The sequence below is a fragment of the Oenanthe melanoleuca genome, chromosome 1A (genome assembly GCF_029582105.1).
Source record: "Oenanthe melanoleuca isolate GR-GAL-2019-014 chromosome 1A, OMel1.0, whole genome shotgun sequence".
Lineage (NCBI taxonomy): Eukaryota > Metazoa > Chordata > Aves > Passeriformes > Muscicapidae > Oenanthe > Oenanthe melanoleuca.
The window spans coordinates 61,919,807-61,934,527 of NC_079334.1; the positions used below are offsets into that span (position 1 = coordinate 61,919,807).

Here is a 14,721-nt window from a genome sequence, read left to right on the forward strand (position 1 = left end):
TAAAATCAAGCTGAGTTGATTTTATTTGATCCTTATATTCTTAAAATAACATTCATCTTGCCTAATTTCAACCATCTAAAATTCTGGCATTGTCTTGGCTCCCTCCAGAGAGGGCAGAGACAGGCACTGCTGAGTTAATTCATCCCCTGGCTCAGATACTGCACTGCCCCTGGAAGCACCTCGTCCTGTACAGAAAACAGAGGAAGATTAGGTGACCATCTCACACTTCAGACAAGTGAAATAAATCCCATCTTAATTAGCTTTTCCACTCACTGTACTTGCAGTGTTACAATATCTGAACATCCATACTTTCCAAATCTGTAATCCTCACGCTCTTTCTATGATAAATGGTAATTTTTACTCATTTACAGACACTTACAGCTGAGGCAAGTAGAGGCCAAGTTCTAGACCTGAAAAGGCATTTAGCAAGTTAATTGTCTAAATTAGGTGTTTTTCAGTCGCTGACAAATACTCAGTGATGTAGACAAAGCAGTGGGTGCCCTTAGGAATTTGCTAGGATCTAAGCAGAATTGACTTGCCTTAAGGACATGTGTCATGGAATTAACCCCAGGTCTCCTGAGCTGTTGCCCTAACCTTTGGAATGTCCTTAACATCAAGCAAATCCTCTGCTGTTTTTTGAATAAAACTTTTGAAGTATTTACAGTCATGTCTTCTTCTTTGTCAAACTCTAACAAGCTATGCCCACTCAAAGCCTTTCATTCTTCCCCATAAATCAAACCTGACTCCAAGCCTCCCTTCTCACTTTTATTGGTCTTCTCTAAGCTGTCCTTAGATCTTAACTTAGCAGTAAGAGCACAGTGAGGCCAAAATTCCAGGATTTTTGAGGTATTACTGTGATACAACTAAACACAGGAGCATCAGCAGAGCTGGATCTTGCACTAAAATCAGTGAAAATACTACATTCACTCCAGAGTTCTGCTCTGGTATGCAGCTTCTGAGCACTCTGCATCACAGCACAGTGCACTGACACCACATCCCTTGCACTTAGAGAAGTAATTGACCAAGATCTTAAAATTTAAATACTTGGGGCACGTCAACACAAGAGTCCAGACACAGTAATATATGAATTAGCAGCACACTGGCTGCTCTGCAATCACATCACACAGAACTGTGCATTTGAAGGAAGCGACTTACTGAATTTGGAAGCAATTTGCTTCATTTGAACAAGAGCTTTAGGGCAGACACCCTGGGACAGGGCACGCAGAGTCAGTGTGAGGAAGATACCACTCAGCACACTGTTATTCCAGTTGAACAGTAGCTGACTCCCACATGTAGACAAACTTTATCAGTCCAGAGCAGGCTTCAGCACTGGGTGATACGTGCTTCTTAGAATAATCCTGGGGAGAACTGCTGAATGCTGAAAATGTCCTCTGACTTGCCTGGAAACTGCACCTGGGTTGCAGTATGGGTCAATTTATAAAACAAACTCTTTTCCTTTCATCTGGAAAGACTTTTTTTTTTTTAATTATCTCATTAAAGTGAAACAGAAAAGCCAGTTTCTGTAGAGAGAGAGGCCCATACTATTCAAGCAAACAACAAGATAAAAACACCAGTACTAAACAAGTACAGTTGTCCCCTTCTAAGATATCTGCCTTGATCCTTAACTAATCAAAACAATCATGTATCAACTTTGAATTATCAAAGTCTAACCCTGTTCTCAAAAACCATGAGCACGGAGTATAGACAGCTTGTGGGAAACACACAGGTAAAGTGCCATGCACCTTTCAAGAAGGATATTGAAATAATTATAAAAGATTTTTCAGACTTCTGATTGTTAGAGGGGTATTTGATCATCTCCTGTATGAGCTAGACTCCTAAAACTTTACACAGTTACCCTTATATTGAATCCAGTAGCTTGTTTGTGGACTAGCTCTTATTGTCCAAGTAAGATTCAGCTTCTGAGAATACCAAGAAAACAAGATTCTGCAACATCCTTTGCATGGAACTGCCTTGTCCTTCTTCTCAAACAGTTGTTTTTAAATCTCCTACACAAGTATGAGAAAGTTCTGCCCAATCACCCAGCTTCAGAACAAGGAAACATGTTTGTTCTGTGTCAGGGTTTCCAACCTGTCTTGCAGACCACCAGAAAAGGAACAAATTACTTCAGAGTTTTACACACACCAGAGAATCCCAGGCAGCACTGTATCTCTGAGGGGGAACGAAGAGTAAGTGCTTAGGCAGCAAACACTGCCAAAAACCCAAAGGCCTATTTTGGGACTTTCTCCCAGCCTAACAGAAAAGCAGAAGGTGGAAATGACTGCTACATGAGAAACAACACCCGTGGGACTGAGGTCACACCATCAACTTGAGATGTCCAAAAAGAGCTCTGAGCAATTGCTGCAGCCTCCTCAGCATAGCTGGGTTTTCCTTCTGAGCAGTGGCACACAGGCTAAGCCTGGCAAGATTTCCATCACATGATATAAGGGCAGCTCAGACCAGATTCCATTGGTGAGATCTAGTAAAACAATTTGGAAAAAAACTACTGATCTTCTAGAGACACTGACTGGGGATCCTGAATCCCAAGCACAAGGCCCACAGAGTCTCGTTGGCTCTTCAGAACAAACTGTTCCCTCACTTATTTCTCCATCCTCCACCAGCACCTTTTTAACTTTTCTGACTGCTTGTGCTCACACCTCTTCTCCCTTGTGGCTCAAACCAGAATGAAGAGAGTCAGCACAATTTAAACAGGGTCATGCTTTCCAAGCATCAAACCAGTATTTTGCTGAGAAAAGAATGAAAACAAATTGTAAACTGCCTACTGCAAGTCCTTGTGAGATTCCCCCAGGGCCACTACAACAGACCTCTGTAATCTCTGCTGATGCTAGCACTGAAGATAACAATGCTGTTTGTTATCAAAGCCACTGTGTCCCAGTTATTCTGGCCTTACACACTATTTATCTTATAAAGATGAGTGCAGCACTTTATAGATTGTCTAAACTTTATCTTGGAGATGTCAAATCCCACTTTCCATTGTGTCATGTTGAATTCCTGGATGGAAAATAAAACACAACAAATCCACACACATTCCAAAATGCTTTTCTCACATCATTTCAGTGGCATTTACCTTGTTTGTAGGGAAAGGAAGGAAGGAAAGCACAGAAAGGATGGAAAGTACTTTTTTTTTTTTAACACCATTTACTAGAACAGATTTTATTACCCATAAATAATGGTGGTAACCTAAGATAAAAATAGAAATAAAGCCTGTCTTCACTAAAAAAATGACTATCCATATTTCATCACTGACCAACTGCAGAACAGCTGTGCCTGTGATATCAAAGTTATCACAAAGGAATTTCTACCATTGTCGTGAAAACCTGGCACAAGACCTGAAATCTATCTGAATTCTCTCCCTTTAACAGTTTAACATCCCACATGTGAGACTGCTAGAGTAGAGTACCCCTGGGGAGTGAGAGATTTTCATCATGTCAGGACCATTTCTGGGAATTGACAGGATACAGGAAAACTATGCCTGAAGCTTTTACAAAAGCACAAGAAAGAGTTTAACTGTAGGAAAGAGATGGAATTTCAGAGGGGAGTTTGGAAGCAGGAGCAGATTGTCCTTTGACTTGAAACCACCTGGAGAACTGCTGCTGCTGCTAAAAGGTAAGGATGGTCAATTCCTGTTAGGAAAGATCAATCCTTTATGCCACAGGACATGCTGGCAGTAGCACAGACCCAGCACAATGGGGAAGAAAAAAAAAAAAAAAGATAAACCACACAGAATCTCACCGTGGCTTTTAAATGAAAGATAACAATTTCATTCTGCTTTTTTTTGTCTTGCTTTGAAAGCAGAGGTTTGGGATTGAGACAAACTCCCTGCAGTGTTTGCTGAACACACCTGCTTTTCTGTCAGGCTGTGAAAAGCTAGAGAAATTGGCACTGGGGCTTTCAGTAGTGTATTGTGCCTCAGTATACATTCTTCATCCTTACACACCAGTGTACAACAGCAACAAATAGAGAAAAAAAAACAATCCTTCCATCATTCCATCACTTAAGGAGCCAAAGCACAGTAACTCATCTTTCACCAAGCAGGAAGGATTTGATTTTAAGTACCATTGAGGAGATAACTGTCTGAGTTACGAGTTTCATAATGGTGCTCGTGTTGCCATTTAGGAAAGTAATGAGGTGTAGCAAAGTCACAGGAAGCAAAGGACACAGGAGCTTCAGTCTCCTGAGGACAGCATAGCAATTTATCTGTACTTAGAAGTGCAAAACTCTTTAGGGAAATAAAAACTAAAAACCAAATCACAGACATGTGAATTTGTAGACAGATGCCTTAAGAAAATCAGCCCATTTCCCCCTTCATATAAATTTTATTATGTGAGTTTAATCAATCTTTAGCCTAAGCAGTTTATAATTATTTTATCTAAGGACAGAAATCTTTCAATGTGAAAACTCCTTTAAATTCACTGAAAGTTGCACAGGTTGCTGGGATGTTATACTGGGAAAGGTGTTTCATTCCATTTTTTCCTTTTTTTTTCAAGCTGAAGCAGCTTTATGAGATGAAATAGATCTGCTTTTTGTAGATGTCACTAGAGGACTCTAAACACTGAATTGTAACTCCAAAACAAACCTGTACACTGCAAACAGTATTACCCAGGACATTCATCTTAAAAAGACAGCACAGAGGAGCACAGCTAAATGCACCTTTTTTTTTCTAGAAAGAGCACCTGAAAAACCCTTGGGGCCTGAACAATGTTTGTAACTTCTTGGATGCACCAATTCTCTTACTTTTTCCTCAGTTAGGTGGGGGTGACACTCCAAAAATTACATCAAGTCAGCCTTTCCTTAAAGCCTTTAAAGCTTTGAGTTCAATTTGCAAAATAATAAATTGAGTCTTAAAATAAACACCTTGGGTTTCATGAGGTCTGAGAAAACCTCACTTCTGACAAGATTACAGATTGTGTAAGACATCAGATCAACTGACCAGTGATTCAGACTGTAGTTATGTAAAGCATCCTTGCCTATTAAAATAGTTTTAGGAAAAAATCAGATTAATAACAGAGATTTATGATATTAGCTGACTCTTCAGTCAGCCAAGTTCAGCCCTAAAGAGCAGGATAAAGCTGTCTTTTGCTGTTTCCAGGCTTTACATGTATCCACCTCTGCCCACAGCACCTGGGCCACAGGTTCACACAGCACAGAGCAGTGCCTGTGGTGCTCAGGAACAGCCACTGCTCTGTACCTCACCTGCAAAGCTGAGCTGGGCTCCAGAGTGCCCAGTTCTCCCAGACTGGAAGGACAAGATCCTCCTCTCCCAACACCCTTCATGTAGCAGCTCCAAGGTTAGCACACTCCCTTGGGAACAGGCAAGGACTGGTCTCATTATGATTAATTCAGTGGTGTAGCACAGTATCAAGTAGGAAATACCAACACTTACACCAAATATTAATTGGGGCAGATCCAGTAAAAGAGGTCTTATTTCTGGAAGACAGTGCAAAGCCAGTCTCTTCCTGCTGGGACTGACAGTGGAGCAAAAATGTGGAACTGAGGCAGCTGAGAAAGCCACACTCCTGAACATCAGCAACACCACTGCTCTGACCCACACCTAGGAAACTCCCATTCCAGGCCACCTCAGCACTGAGCCACTGAAATATGGGCTAAAGGTTTCTTTTATAATTTAGTTTTTATTTTAAATATTAGCAGAAGGAAAGATTGACCCTACTCACATCTGTCTGCTGTGAGAGCTCATTGCTGAGGATCCCAAATGAGTCCCACAGCAAGGGACTTGGAACTTGATGATCTTCAAGGTCCCTTCCAACCCAAACCATTTTATGATGTTTGACAGGCCCGTCCAAATGCTACTGAAATACAGCTACTAAATTAATAAAAGCTTCTCTAAATGAGAAAAGGCCCACTGCTTGTAACTAATGACTATATAAACACAAGTGACAAATTTGTTCCTGTGTCTTCTCTGATTTCTGTTGAAAAAAAATAGATCTTCAGAGAGGTATAACATACAATCACTCTATTAGCAGGACATAACACAAGTAGAAGCTTGGAAGATTTATTTATGTTCTTAATAAAGGTTTTCAAGCACCTGCTTAAAAAAACAAAATAACACATGAAATGAAAGAAAGGATTTATTTAGAGGTAATTTATATGCAGGTGGAACTTTTCTTTCACAAGGTAAGAGAATGGATATGAGAATGCTACATCCTGGAAAGCTACAGATTATGATAGTGCAGAGAACTTTACAGTTAGAGCTGGTTTTTACTGTAAATCTTGGAAGAAAGGAACTGCACTTGTAACAGCCTATTATTACTTGTCATTGCCCTTTATTTTATTTCCCTCTCTCAAAGTGGAGCTCTCTGAATACCCAAGGATGTTATGAGCATTTTTCCTTTATTACTAAAGCCCTTTAGTAAAAGCCTTCATAAAACCTCACACATATGTATTATAAAATTACAGGGAATAAGTTCCATATGAAAAATTCATCATATTTATTCTTACTACTTTTTAGCCGAGATTCTGACATTAAGCATGAGAGCAACAGACATTGTTTTAATTCTTCATTGTGGAAAGGGAAAAAAATCAACTTTTTGCTTTTGGTTAGGAAAGAATTTTTTACATACTCCCTCTTTGCACTCTCCTCCTTGCAAAACCAAAAAAGGATTTTAGACAGACACAAAGTAACCACAATTATATGGAGTGTGTCATTGATAAATTCCAGGGGAATACAACAAGTTAGGTAGGCACATACCATTAGATCTAGCTGTTCAAAATCTTACTATTCTAGCCAAGATTAAGCTGGACTATTTGACCACACCAGCCCTCAAGACTGCACTTAACTTTTAAAAGGCTCAGTCTCACTCTAGGCTTAGACTTTATGAAAGTAACTCTTTCAAGAGAGCATTTTACACAGCAGCCTATCTTTAAACATGTGCTTAAGTCTCTTGAAGTCACTAAGAACAGATAGACTGAGAACAGGCCCAAGTCTTTCATTTTATGACAGCTTTAGCTTTGTATAATTTTAGTTAATCCTAGGCTTTCTGTTCCCAGTGCATTTAGGCGTGAGTTATGCTGACACAAGATGAGATCAGACTTGGTGCTGCAGTGTCTTCAAGAATTTTGGAAGAGGATGTTCCAGGAAAACTGGTAACTTCTCTTCTGCCCACCCCCTTGGAAAAAAAAAAAAAAAAAAAAAAAAAAAAAAGCAAGCAACAACAACCTAGCACGTCATTGGAGTATGTTTAGATGTTACAGAGGTTTTAGCCTCTCTTCTGCTACATGACATCTGCTTCCTGCAAGTCTCCTGGTTCTCTGACCAGCTAAATTGGAAACAGTTTAATTATGGTTATTTATTTTGCTTTTAAACTGACCACATTAAAAGAAAAAGCTCACACAACTCTTCTGTTTATAGTAGCACAGGAAGAAAAATATGCGAAGATGTACAAAAAAGAATAAGTGTTACTGAAAGCTGAGTAAGAGACCCAATGTGAAAATCATGCAGTGCAGAAAGTCCTCACAAGTTCCAGGTCTCCATGCACATATAAGCTCTAAAGCATGAATTTGTCTTTAGCCACATATGTTCTGAGCCGTTTAAGATTTGTCCTGAAAATTAAGCTTGAAAATAAATGTCTCTAATGTCTTGTACTGAGTCTGAACAGGGAAACTATTAGGGAAACTCTCAGGTACCCACAGAGCTCTGAGTATTAATCACATTTTCCAGTTACGTTGTGGGGAAGTGCAATGACTTAGTTAAGGCTCGTATAATGTCCCAGGCTTAAACTACCACACCCATCACACTGATAGTCAATTGAGTCAATGATTCAACCCAGATGGGAATCCAGGTTCTTCTTGGCTTACTGTTATCTCTTCTGCCCATTAGGTTATGTGACTTCCATAAATTATTTTGCAGTTCCCGTTAAAAGAAAATAAATCCACATGATGCTAAATGCTGCCTTCCAGCTGTAATGCAAAGTGGAATTTTGGACCACAGCGCTGCTTCCTGACTCATCCTGGATCCCCTCCACGTGACGTTGGATCCATCTAAGGGAGAGCAGAATAGAAGGGCTGTGTGTTTTTTTCTTTTTGATTTTTTCTTTTTTTCTATCACCCACTGTCAGATAACACATGCATGTTCTCGCAGCATGTCTCTAGAACGTGGAAAAAAACCAACAATACCAGAGAGGGGCCTTTCTGAATACAAAAGGATAGAAAGGAGAAGATAAAAAAGCTAAAGATTTATACAGGGATTATTTAAATAATGACTCACTGCCATTGCTAAGTTTATAAAATATATAAAACCCAGACAGAAATGTTGGGGCAGGGGGAAACTGTGCAGAGAAGTGTGACAGAGATGCAACACTATAAAAAAAGTTAAAAATAGCACACCCATGGAGCAAAATTTCCTTTACACATAAATACAGCCACTATGCTTCAGGTCCCATGCACATGGCTTCACTGTGAGCTTCTCTGTTGCTTGTTTGCAGCTGGAGAAAATCCAGAAATTAAAGAAAACAAACACATGGCATGTTCCCTGCATCTGTCTGATTTAATGACATTGAGCACACACCTTTGGCTCTTTCCAGGGGTTAAAAAGACAAAGGGCCAAGCAGAGCTCCGGCAATCCCGCAGGCGGCCCTGCCAAGAGAGCGCGGTGGGAAAGCCTGCCTAACCAGCCCCGAAGGATTCCCCCAGAGGGGAAACCTCAGAGAGCACAGAGGTGGCTCAGTGGCCAATTCCAGAACCAGGGGTTTTAGCCAAAGAAATCCTGGCATGTGCTGGGAATTCAGCTGATTCCCAGCTGATGAATCAGCCTCTCTGGACCCACAGGTGACCGGCATGTCTACGTTGCAGTGGCACACACTGAAGCGACATCTGAGATTAGAGCTGCTGGGTTTTTAACAGCAAAAGGAATGAGAGGAAAAGCAAAACGGGGATTAAAAAGGAATACAGAAAGACATCATTATTTTGGCCACCCTGAGCTAACAGCAGGCTCACAGGGTGACTCCAATGATCATGGCTTTCTGCCAGTTGAAATGTGCAGATCCTGACTGTGTGGGACATTCGCTCCTCTGCTTGTTTTGTGACATGGAAGAGAAGCTTAGCATATATATCTCTTCTGCTAGGATCAAAATAAGGACAGGTGCTGTTGGGAGCATTTCATCCTTTGCCTTTGCTTTTCAATAACTTGCTGTTTACATGGTTAGCTGCTTAATTATCATTACTTAATCTCTGAGTAATAAAGATGCAGGATCCTCAAATACTTTAAAGCGTTCTCCCCCAATGAACAACATCCATTTCCATTTAACACTCTAGCTTAATTAAAACTTTTCCCCCCTCAGGGCCTTGTTTCATTTAATTCAATTGCAAAATCCCAGTAGAATGTCCAGGCTGCAGCACAATTTGTGTAATGAACACAGTGGTATATGCTGTGAAAACATCACCTCTCAGAAAAAAAAGAAAACAAAAAACCCTGGGAAGCAGAGTAAGAGCAGAGCAATAACAATGTTTTGGGAGGTTGGTTGATGGCAGTTGGGAAAGAAGCAGGCAGATGCCAGTACTTGGGAGTGGGGTCAAAATGAGGTACCAGACTTCTGGGGATCTGACTGTAGCTACTCACCAATACAAAACTGAGGGCAGGAATACAACTCAAAATAACATCTTTTGCATATTAGTCACCTTACTCAGTACTACTTAAAGGCACTTCTCCCTTCTTGGGATTATTGTCCTGAAAGCGCCTACTAGCCCTTGTAATAGAAGTCATTCTTGTATTTTCAGACACAGCAGAGACTGGTGAAGTTGCAATTTACATTTCTGGCTGAAGCACTCAATGGGCAGAGCCCACACACTGACTGTAGGAGACTTGGATTCACACTTCTGCCTGGTCCAGAGCACAACTCCCAGTGCTTCAGCACTGCACCTAGTGGGAGCCTGTTCTGCTGCCCACACCCCGAGAATCCCTGCTGGATTGATCCAGTCGTAAGAAGAGGGAAAGCAAATTTAGTTCCTGGATCTCAGGCCAGTCTGGATGTGTAAGCCAAAATAAAGTTCAACTAAAAGTGAAGCCAAGCTGCTCAGCCTGATCAAGGCGAAAATGCTTCAATTTATGAGACATCTCAGAGCAGGACTTGTCTTGGAAATTTTAAGAAAAAGAGGTGTGGCACCTGCAGAATTTGGATATCTCTGACAGTAGGTTTACAATTATGGATTAAAATACCCCCAATTCCTCTTCAGAAAACTATTTAGACACCCAACTTTCACAGAAGACTCTTGCCCTTACACTTTGCAGAAGTGTGCAGGATGATGTGCTTTTCTGGATCAAGCCCATAATAACCTAAATAAACTAATTAAAAGGCAAAGATAAAAAATCACATTAATTATACTAATGAGGACTTGAAAAACAGCGTAGAGGCAGCGTGCCATTAGCATTAAACACCTCCAAATGGTAAACAGTGAAATCAAGTCTCTTTACTTGTCCCCCAGATTTGCAAGTAAAAGAGAGAAAGTGACTTGCTGTAATTCTTCAAGTTCTTGCCTGCATCTTCCTGGCCTCTGTCAAGAGACACAGACACAGTGTGAACTGCTGCTTTCTCAGCTTCTGGTCCCATTTATCTCTATTATTCTTGGACATGATGCCCCAATTCAAATCGAAGTGAAGCTCTTTTTGAGGAAACATAGGTGGCTGCTTTGTGCTCCGGCAGCACAGTCACCGATTACCTAACGCGCTCAGGAATGTTTCCCTCCTACAAGCAACAACTTTCAATTTTTCAATATTCGCTGCAAAACAAGGCGCATTCCCACCGCGGGAGCTCCCTGACGAAGCGAAGTGGCGGTGGTCCCTGTGAGCAGGGATGATCCAGCCAGGTGCGCTGCGCTCACAGCCGCGCTCACGGCGATGCTGGAGGGCTGTGCAGAAGGGAAGGGATCCCGCCACCGCTCCAGCAAGCAACAGTTCTGCTGAAGAGCATGGGCTGATCATGCCCTGCTGCCTTCTCAGAGCCCGGAGCCAGCTCTGTGGAGCAGGGGTGCCGGGCTGAGCACACGAGCTCCTCTCCCCAAAACTAACTCCTTCTCTCCCTCCAGCCCCGAACCCACCGCTGGCAGAGCCCGGCCCGTTCCCAAGGCAGCCCCATCTCCGCGCTGACAGCGAGGCAGGTGGCCCGGGACCCGCCAGGTGCCGGCGCCGCTCCGCTCCTGCCGGGCAGCGCCGGCGGTGCCCGGGGCAGAGGCGAGCGGAGGGTCCGGGACAGGCAGCGGGGACCCCACGCACCTTCCTTCCTTCCCACACCGCCCCCCTCCCTTCTCCGCGGAAAGCGCCCCAGAGCCGCGGGGCCGGGCGGTACCTGCCGGGGCCGGAGAGCGGCGGAGCGCAGCGCGGCGGGGCCGGGCCGGGCCGGGCCGGGCCGGGTGTCGGAGGCGTTGTGCGAGCGCGGCTCCTCCCCGGCGGTGGCAGCGGCAGCAGCGGCAGCAGCAGCAGCGGAGGGTCTCGCTCCTTCTGCGCGAGTGTCAGACTTTCCCTCGACCGCCCGCCCTCCATCCCGCCACCCCTTTCCACTCCCTCGCTCGCACATGCACACCCCTCCAGCAAATGGGCTGCCGCCTGAGAGTGCGCCTGTGTGTCCGGCTGTGTGTCTGTCAGCCGCCGCCCGCACACACCCCTTGCTCCCGCGGCTCCCGGGCAGCGCCCGCCAGCTACGATGTGCCCAACGGGGACCCCGGGCCGTGTGCCCACAGGAGGACCCTGAGCCGTGTGCCCGCACGGGGATCCCGGGCCGTGTGCCCGCAGGGGGACCCGAGCCGTGTGCCCGCAGGGGGACCCTGAGCCGTGTGCCCACAGTGGGACCTTGAGCCGTGTGCCCGCAGGGGGACCCTGAGCCGTGTGCCCACAGTGGGACCCTGAGCCGTGTGCCCACAGTGGGACCCTGAGCCGTGTGCCCACAGAGGGACCCTGAGCCGTGTGCCCGCAGGGGACCCTGAGCCGTGTGCCCGCACGGGGACCCTGAGCCGTGTGCCCGCAGGGGGACCTTGAGCCGTGTGCCCGCAGGGGACCCTGAGCCGTGTGCCCGCACGGGGACCCTGAGCCGTGTGTCCGCAGAGGGACCCTGAGCCGTGTGCCCGGCCGGCCCCCAGCCCCGTCCGGCTCTGCCGGGCACACACCTGCGAGCTGGCACAGCAGCATCCCGGCCTGGCTCAGGGAGCGCCGTGCGCGGCCGCTGCTCCTCATCCTCACGGCTAAAGCAGCTCCGCTCACGGTGCTCCAGGACACATTCCCCCGGTAGGGAACGGCAGGACACTGGCTTGTCGGCTGATTGAGAAAAAGAGCCAGCTCACCAGACTCACTGGTGAGTGGCCCGGAGCTCAGCGCTGGTGCGCGTTTAAGAGTTTGCCCGTTTGTGGAACTGTAGCTGCCAGGGACACATCTGCCTTGGCATTTATTTGTTTTCTCCCCGGAATGTGCTCCATTGGTGGTTCTCTGGCTTTGGCAGACCACTTCCTAAGAGAGAATTTCTTCTGGACCGGCCGACTCCCACACCAAACCATTCTCTCTCACACATTTCCTGCTGTGGCTGCCCGAGGAAGGCCCTGCTGCCCACAGGCCCAGAGCCATTGCACACATGGCACAGGCAGTATCAGACACTTCCAGACACACACACTGGAGCTCTTTCAAGAGCTGCCTTTCCCTCAGTGAAGGGCTCAGATTGAAAGTCTTCAGCTCGCTTGTGGAACAGACCCCGACTGTTGCTCCCGTGAAATAACAGCAGAACCAAAGAAGTCCAGGGAAATATATTGGAGTTTCCACCATGTAACTCACCTCAGCAGAACTTCATCCTCACCTGCCATTCACACAGAAGTCAGATGGGTGGTCTGGGTGTACAGGACAGAAGCTAAATAAGAGGAGTTTTTTAGTTCATCAAAAGTCAACTTTACACCTTTTTTACCTAGGTTTTTTAAGTTGCTTACTACAGTATCAAACTGACATTGTTTTTATAAGTTCTGCACACACAAATAAATACTGTACTTATCTACACGTGTTTTTATATTCCCAAAAGACAACTGGAGGAATTTGGAGATAGGTTCACTGTTGACTTCTGCTGTTTAAAGCCTCCAAAAAAAAAAAAAAAAGAAAAAGGAGATTTTATACTGAATTTTCACAATCGTATCATTATCACTGGTAAAATTTTCCACTGCTTTAATCCCCACATGGCACTGCTTAATACAAATATAATTGGGATGAGTATGATGCAAATTTGAGCCCAGTTAATGTTTTGAATTTCTGCAGAATAATTTTTGCACTTTACCTTGTTCCCACTCACTGAAGATCACAGGCACTCTGCTGATAACCCCCTTCTGCAGCTGAAGAGGCTCAACAAATAGAAAATGAGGAGCAGGTTGATGGAAGAAAAATCCTTGTGGTTTATTTTTTTCAAACATTTATTAGAACTACAGAATAGAGGTTTGAGATATGCTGAGAACATGAATCCTGATAAAGAGAAAATGTACTGCAAAGTTCTATTTGTTTCATGTTCTGGTGATGTTTCAGACTCCTGTGTAAAAGGAATCAGCTTGAATATCTCCTTTTCTCATTTGTTGAACAAGTCAACAGGTATACAGACTGTGAAATGTAGGGGGGGGAAATAAATGTTTTGGAAATGGTTTTATTTTAGCAGCTTGGAGGGGTTGGAATAAATATCAGAAGATTTATCTTTCAAGAGTTATAAAACCGCATTTGTGAGATAGAAGATCTTCACAAAGTGGAGGAAAGCAGGAAAAAATCCGCCCTCTTGTGGCTGCTGGCTGAAGGAAAGCTGATAAATTGACATTTCTCTGCCGACAGCAGGGAACGAACGCGCTTTGTGCGGCTCGCTAGGAAGGCTCTCAGACAAGGTTACACGAGGTCATGCCATGGACACAGCCTGAGCAGGCATTCGCCATCTGCACAATATCATTGTAAATGATCGCTCGATGCATTCATTGGCATTGTATTTTAAACCACTGTTCGGAAATTCCCAGAGCAGATAAGTACAGCTTTACTGGGGGGCTAAGAAGGAATTTTACCTTTCTCAGCATTTGTGTTAATGTCACCTCTTTGAGCGACCTTTTTGGTCAGGACTACTTTTGCTCATAAAAGGGTGTTGGAAATGCCCTCTGAAATAAGAATTTCTGCCAAATTTGCAGAAATGATGTAAAGTTTCCATAGGAAGAGAAAGGTTCCTTCCCATGTTTTGAAGATGTGATGATTATAATGATGGTTAGGATAATGCCATTATTTCTCATGCAGAAAGAACACTGACTATTGGATGGCAGAAGCATTCAACAGATCCTTTAAAACATGGTTTTCAAAAGTGAAGAGTTTTTCTCCTTTTTTTTTCTTTAGTAGCTAATTTGGGGCTTCCCTAAGGCCAAATTCCACATCCAGTGCCCAGAACAACTGTTTAAATTTCCTGTAAAGTTGAGTGGCTCATGAAAGTAGAAGTTGAACGTCAGATACCTGCATTGTTGTTTTCTCATCAGACAATAATACAAGCATGAATTAAATGTCCAAGCAGTTCTTTCATAAATAACTAAAATGTGGAAGAAAGGTCAGTTATTTTTGTTACTTACCATTTGCTTAATTTTGTGCTTGATCATTAATCTGAACAATGTCCAGGCGCTGTAATGCCGAACTGGCACATTTCAGGCAACACTATTTTCACGTGAAATTAATTGTCATGGTAAAATAGACAGTCCTTTAGTAAAGACTATGGGAGAAAC

At 44.0% G+C, this 14,721-nt stretch overlaps 1 protein-coding gene across 1 annotated transcript in view; it reads right to left on the reverse strand.

The window, feature by feature from the left end:
* Nucleotides 1-11,578, reverse strand: part of SEMA3D (semaphorin 3D) — a 136,333-nt gene extending 124,755 nt beyond the window's left edge. The window contains exon 1 of the mRNA XM_056516344.1: nt 11,313-11,578. The gene's annotated coding sequence lies outside the window, so the exon portion shown is untranslated. The remainder of the gene's footprint in view (nt 1-11,312) is intronic.
* Nucleotides 11,579-14,721: the final 3,143 nt, after the last annotated feature.